This window comes from Silene latifolia, chromosome X (assembly GCF_048544455.1).
Source record: "Silene latifolia isolate original U9 population chromosome X, ASM4854445v1, whole genome shotgun sequence".
In the NCBI taxonomy this organism is placed as follows: domain Eukaryota; kingdom Viridiplantae; phylum Streptophyta; class Magnoliopsida; order Caryophyllales; family Caryophyllaceae; genus Silene; species Silene latifolia.
The window spans coordinates 105,728,666-105,736,747 of record NC_133537.1 but is presented as its reverse complement, the minus strand read 5'-3'; positions in this window follow the sequence as shown (position 1 = coordinate 105,736,747).

Below are 8,082 nucleotides of genomic sequence, written 5' to 3'. Positions count from 1 at the left end.
CAACCCTAAATCGAACGAAAATTCACCAAAGTGATGTACAAATGAATTTCAACACTTAGCACATTGTTCTCTGTGTTTAGCACGAGCAAGTTTCAATTTGTATGCTTTCTCACCGCATTTGTTCTGACAAAGAATAAACCTGTTCATCCTCATCTAGTGTCTTTGGATTCCCACGGGCGGTGCACACGACACATCTTCGGTACCACCACCATATGTCAAATATACAAATTCAGTTGCTGAATGGGCCTGTTTGACACACTCTTCACCTGGGAAACATTGCAAACCAACCGCGTATTTCTCATCTAACACAACCATATCTTCCATGACTCTCTTTGTTTGAAGCAAAGTGTAGTCATTTGTAAACTCTGGACAAGGCACGTGTATGAAGGTACATATTTAGTACTATGAAGGTACATCTTTAGTACTATGAAGGTACAAAGAAAATATTTCAAAGTGAATCTTGAAAAGGAATAGTGAATACTTCGAGAATCAATGGATATACCTCCGGAGACGAGTATGAAATTGGAGATTTTGTATCAGTACTAACGTCCCTCGACACTCTCCGCACTTTTTCAACCACTTGTCTACATGGATTAGAAAATCTAATTCTTTCCATCAATCGACCTTTTACACGACCAAGACCAAATCGACCGACTTCCATCTCGACTTTTCCCTTGAGAAAAGTGCGTGATGTCAATTCAAAAGAGTATAGTAATCTCTTTCTACGAATCGTTTTTCATGGACAACACGGCCAACATAAACAAGCTGCAAGTAAAAACAGGATTATAACTGGAAAATGGCAGGTTTTAAAACCATAATAACTAACAATAAATGTAACCCAGAAGATTTGTACCATTAGAAACAGGAGAGGTCCACCAAATTGATTCTTCTTCCCCTTCTTGACCCAATCCTTTGTGTTATATCGCAAACTCTCCATGACAAATTGACACCAATCAAGCTGACCAATGGCAGACACATTCCTCAGCGATTTTAGTACATGGTGATTGACGAACGACTTCTGATTGTTGCGCATTAACAAAGACACAGCAAGCACCACAAAATTAATCTTAAATTGATCACTGTAATCATCATGGCAAATAATATGCTCTGCAAGGGTCTTGATATCCACTTGACCATCAACATGAAATTGAGCTTTCCAATGCGCGTAAAACGCATCACATTCTGCATCTTCATCACTACAGCATGAAAGTAAAACAGGTTTTCCTCCAATTGGGAGGCCAACAGCATCATGAATACAAGAAGCAGAAACACGAAAGCGCTGTTTATCAGGTAGAATGATGAAATCCGAATACGGGTTGTAGTTCTCAATTAACCAATAACCAAGGCGTAAAGGAAGCCTTGTAACCCTTAGCCAAAACAATGAAGAAAAACCAATCTCTTCCAGAGCACACCATTGATTGTAATCAAGGTATCGAAGGACATCAACAAAACTTTTAGGTGACATCCGGGTGGTAATACGGGAGAACGTTGGAGTAGGATCATCAACAGTAGGACTGAGGTTGTTCAACCTCGGAGAAATACGGCGTGTAACAGTTCCAGGGTCGCCTTTGAGCTTCAATAACTGAAAGTAGTTTTGCATGTAATATTAATCAGTTCTGTTGTGTTGTACACATTTCACGAAGGATTTGTCCTATCAGTTTTATTGAAATGTGCATGATCTACAACAATAATGCGCACGCAATTATGACCTTTTGCATGTGGTCTTAAATTGATGATACTTACATTAAAAGCACTTAAAATTCAACAAAAATGCAAAAAAGCACAAATTAGATCAAACTAAAAAACAACAAACAAATCGAAATGTATAAGCAAGTTACGAAATCAACAAATAATGCGACAAATACAAATTCCGATAGCATGCAAATGAAAACGCAAATTTCGATTTTAAAAACAATACTGAACTCAAAATTCATCAATAAATGAATAATCCGGCAAAATGAACATAAGAAACATTAATTTAGATTACAGTAGAGTTACATAAATTAAGGACGAAATCGAGAAAAGCTTGAAGCTAAACAAGATATACCTTCATGACGAAATAGGTAAGAAAAATCCAACGAAAAGACGAAAATGCAACTCCACAGAGAATAAGGAGAGAGAAATAGTTGAAAGCTTAACAAAGAAGGTCGGAATCCATGGTTGAAAGCTTAACGAAGAAGCGCGAGGTAAATTTCAGTGAAAAAGAAAGACAAAGCCCTCAAGTTTTGGTAAAGGAGCGCGCGTTATAGGCCCTTAGATTAGCCGCGCCAGACAAGATCCAACGACTGACGCGCGTTCTCACGGTTCTCACGCTTGTGCCATTCTCATATGATCCAAAATCTTATTATTATTATTATTATTATTATTATTATTATTATTATTATTATTATTATTATTATTATTATTATTATTATTATTATTATTATTATTATTATTATTATTATTATTATTATTATTATTATTATTATTATTATTATTATTATTATTATTATTATTATTATTATTATTATTATTATTATTATTATTATTATTATTATTATTATTATTATTATTATTATTATTATTATTATTATTATTATTATTATTTATTATTATTATTATTATTATTATTATTATTATTATTATTATTATTATTATTATTATTATTATTATTATTATTATTATTATTATTATTATTATTATTATTATTATTATTATTATTATTATTATTATTATTATTATTATTATTATTATTATTATTATTATTATTATTATTATTATTATTATTATTATTATTATTATTATTATTATTATTATTATTATTATTATTATTATTATTATTATTATTATTATTATTATTATTATTATTATTATTATTATTATTATTATTATTATTATTATTATTATTATTATTATTATTATTATTATTATTATTATTATTATTATTATTATTATTATTATTATTATTATTATTATTATTATTATTATTATTATTATTATTATTATTATTATTATTATTATTATTATTATTATTATTATTATTATTATTATTATTATTATTATTATTATTATTATTATTATTATTATTATTATTATTATTATTATTATTATTATTATTATTATTATTATTATTATTATTATTATTCTTATTCTTCTTCTTCTTCTTCTTCTTCTTATTCTTCTTCTTCTTCTTCTTCTTATTCTTCTTCTTCTTCTTATTCTTCTTCTTATTCTTATTCTTCTTATTATTATTCTTATTATTATTCTTATTATTCTTATTATTATTCTTATTATTATTATTATTCTTATTATTATTATTCTTATTATTATTATTCTTATTATTATTCTTCTTATTATTATTATTATTATTATTATTATTATTATTATTCTTATTCTTATTATTATTATTATTATTATTATTATTATTATTATTATTATTATTATTATTATTATTATTATTATTATTATTATTATTATTCTTATTATTATTCTTATTCTTATTCTTATTATTATTATTATTATTATTATTATTATTATTATTATTATTATTATTATTATTATTATTATTATTATTATTATTATTATTATTATTATTATTATTATTATTATTATTATTATTATTATTATTATTATTATTATTATTATTATTATTATTATTATTATTATTATTATTATTATTATTATTATTATTATTATTATGGCCGTCCCCACCCTCCTTCTTCTTTCTTCCTTTTCGAGCAAACACAGCCAAAACAACATCAATAATACAGAGACCTTAAACACCATTTCCGTCAGTTTTAAACCAAGATTTCGTCTTCATTTCTTCACCATTCCTCTTAATTTTTGTACCATTCTCTTCCTCTTTCCTCCCTCATTCTTTCAAGTTAATAAAGTCTCGTTTTTGTGTTGGTTTCGTTTTTCGCCGTCTTATAAAAGTTTCGATTTTTGCCTCAATCCTTTCGTTTTCTTGCTCCTTGATGAAGGTTTCGAAGACCCGGTGGAAGACTCAAGCTTTGGGGTCCGTTTATTCGAAGAATAAGGAGCATTTAACGTAACGGTGATAGGTTACTCGACAAAATGTCGGGAAACTCGCCCTTCCTACTCGGTTTTTATCTTGTTTATTGTAAAGTTTAAGCCTTTATATGTTTCCTCGTGTATAGAATCGATTTTTGTAGTACTTGTGGTTAACTTCTATGATTGTTGTGTTTCACTGCGCGTCTCTCATTTTTATCCGGTTTAGAGTTGGGAAATGGAGTGTTGCTTGTCTGCTTGTTGAGTAATTGGTGTTTTCGTACTTGCTGGATTTTCTTGAGTTTATCTATGCTGAAAATGATGGTTTTATTCATATCTCAAGCTTGCTCATCCTCGTTCTTAGTTTCGTCCTAAAAACTGAATCGAAAACAGGGTTATTGGATGTGGTGTTATACCGTGACTATGGTGTGAACTCTGTCTTGAGTACCAACTTTAGTTCTGGTTTGTATAGCGCCGTGAACAGTCGAAGTAGAGGTATTTAAAGGCTGAAATTTAGGCGGGCACATGCGGAGTTTTAGGGCCGAGTCATATGCATTTCTAGGACCGTTTTGGGACGGATTAAACGGTCCCTTAGGACTGTTTCTCCTGCTTGTGCCTTTACGCTAAGGTCGTCACATGTTTACTCGGTTTTGGGGGCTGTAACACGGACTGCCCACGGTCTGTTGTTGGGCTGCTCGTGGCTGCCTGTTTGGGCAATTTTTGGGTGGTTGTTTGGACAGGTTTTTGGTAGCTAGTTGTGGGTTGAATGGTGGCTGTTTTGGGTAGTAACCGGGACTGATTAGGGCCGGGTATGGCAGCTTGCGGAAGTCGTATATGGTGGTGTATTGAGGCCGTGTATAGTGCTGCCAAATGGCATGTTTGAATCGGTTCATGAATTGTTTTGGGCGCAAGTTTGGTTTATTCGAATTATTAATTTCCGTCTCGTGTTTTATATAACGTGACTCGTAAATATCGTTCTTTTACATATTAAGCTTTAATTGTTGGATTCATTTGATTTTGTTTGTTGGGCTTGATTTCTTGTACCTTTTGGACTCGATTTCTTATTCTATTTGGACCCACTTTCTTATTTTAATTGGACTCATTTTCTTGGTGTGTTTGGGTTCACCACCATTAAATTGTTGGGCTCACCACAAGTTAATGGTTGGGCTTATTTTGTCACTTGTATTGGATTTGTTTGCATTTCGTAAATTTTCACTTAACGTAAATTATTTATTATCGCTTATTATATTTTATTTTAACTGGCGTGTTAAATTATGAAGTGGAATATTTATTAATATAATAAATGTATGAAATATTTATTATAAATAGTTACTTGTAGTGAGTCATATTCTAGATAATGTCTTGTATGGTTCGGTTGTGAGAGTCTTGGTCCTATCAGATATTAGAGGTGAGCTATAAGCCCTCTAGTTGCGATATGATCGTCGGGATTGATGTTCCTATCCGTACTTATGGTGAGATGCAAGCCATAAGTATGAATGTGACATTAGTAATCACGTCCCGGACACTTGTTTGTAGTATTTGGACATGTTTTAAAGGTAACCGCTGAGCCAGATACTTTAGAGGTCGTGCCTTGGACATGTTTTAAAGGTAACCGCTGAGCCAAGGTACTTAAGGATTTGTGTCTCGGACATGCCTTAAAGGTAGCCTCTGAGCCGGATGCTTTGCTTTATGTGTTGTGACTCAAACATGTTTTAAAGGTAACCTCTGAGTCGGGCACTTGTTTGTAATATTTGAACATGTTTTAAAGGTAACCGCTGAGCTAGATACTTTATGTGTTGTACCTCAGACATGTTTTAAAGGTAACCTCTGAGTCGGGTACTTGTTTGTAGTATTTGGACATGTTTTAAAGGTAATCGCTGAGCCTGATACTTTATGTGTTCTGCCTCAGACATGTTTTAAAGGTAACCTCTGAGTCGGACACTTGTTTGTAGTATTTGGACATGTTTTAAAGGTAACCGCTGAGCCAGATACTTTAGAGGTCGTGCCTTGAACATGTTTTAAAGGTAACCGCTGAGCCAAGGTACTTAAGGATTTGTGTCTCGGATATACTTTAAAGGTAGCCTCTGAGCCGGATGCTTTGCTTTATGTGTGATGTTAATAGTCCCATTTCATGTATTCTATCGTGTTTATAGTTGTATTATCATTTATAACGTTTTGGTTGGATTGTCTTATATGTATGTATCATATGCCTTATCTATAGTTGACTACGCATGCTTTGAATGTTAGTCTCATGTCTTAATGCTTGCATTAAATAGTTATATTTATGATGTTCTAATATGTTCCTGTTTATCTGTGTTTCGACATTTTGTGGCTGGGAGAACCTTGAGTTACTCCCCACTGACTGTGGCGTTCATGTTTACATGAATGACAGGTTGTGAAGATGCTTACGTGGGGAAGACGTGTGGACTAGCGAGAACTAAACCTTGGACTAGTTGTCGGTTTATTAGGATTGCTTAGACTCACCATTTATCTTTCTGTCATTTGAGGGATATATTTTCCCTCACCTTTGATTATCACCTTTGTATAAACTTAACTTTTTTTTTCTGCATTTTTATTTATGTTTTAGATTTTAATGAACCCGCGCTTTAAACTTTAAAAGTTTTAAAAACTTCCTAAAATTCTGCATTTTATTATTGTATTTTTCTTACCGTTATTGCGGGGGTTCACAGTTGGTATCAGAGCCTTTGTTGCTCCCGACACACACACGTGTACTCCAAACTTAAATTTGAACTTGACCTTGAATAATGAATGAGAGATGGGTAGCAATTAGGACCTAAGTTGGTAGTCTCTTTGTGTATGCTTCGTGGTAGGTTCTAACATGTTTGTTGATTGCCAATTATTTTTGAACCCTTGGATCAATGACCGTGAGCTTACCTATGTGGAGATCAAGACTTGGTGCCTAGTGCCGGAAACTGAAGATTTGTTCAACCTTTGAAGAATGCTTCTTCTTCCTCGAAGATATTCCACCTTCTTTGTGTACCTTGCCTTATTCTTTACCTCTTGGTGCCTATCCTTCTTCTAAACTTTCTTTTCTTTTTCCTTGGGAGTTACTCTTGTACCCTCCCAACTTGTTCTTTATTCCTTTCTTATCCTCCCTTAACGCCTTGTAGATAATTCTCTTTCTTTTGTGGAATGTTAACTTTGGTTGAAAAATTTGACTTTTGTGGAGTTTGTTTGTGGTTGACCCATAACCCTGGTTTTGAGAGGTTGTGATGTAGGAAATACTTAGGTAGTGTGATGAGACATACTTAGTGATTCTTATACCTAGTTCCTTGATAGAGTAAGTTTATTTGATTGGTGAATTTTGTGTGTCAAGTGTGAGTTGCATATGATACTAAGGTTATGGAACTTGGCCTTGTTGTTTATACTTGGAAGTTTGAGTTGAGCTCGAGGTTAGCATAGTTGGTATACTTTTGTGAGTGTTGTGATGATTATATGGGAACCATGTTAGGTGAGAGTTGTTGCTAGTTTTGGAATCTCATTTGGGTATCCACTTTGCGGTAATGAGGATTAGTAGCCAGATTTCTTGAGATGTGATTATAAGTTGGGATCGATAGAGGTTGAGCCGAGATGAGTTAGATGTTTTGGGTGGTTGTCTCGTGATTTGGAGAATGTCACCACTTATGCTTTAGGTTTAGAGAGTATAACAAGATCTCTTTGGGATGATAGAATGTGCAAAATAACTTTTGAATTTGGATTTTGATCGAGGGTTGTACCATTTTGAGAAATTCATAGTTGACACTAGTTGGATATGAGTATAGCTTTGACCTAGATCTCATGGAGGTTGTTTGTGGATGTTTGAGGTTTTGGAGTGGTGAAATCACACTTATAGTGAAGTACCTTGTTTCAAGGAATAGCTTAGGATGCAGTAACATAAGTGTTTTGAGGAAATCCTTGGGAGTGATGTGGTTATGAGTTTTGTTGTTAGGAAGTTTTCGGGACCGTTTAGGATGATGTTGTTATTTGAGATTTGAGTACCTGGCGTTTCCTTGTTGTCTAATTCCCTTTCTTCTTTGACCATAAACGTTACCGTTCATTCCTCTATTCCTCGCTTCATCATGCTCCTCCTTT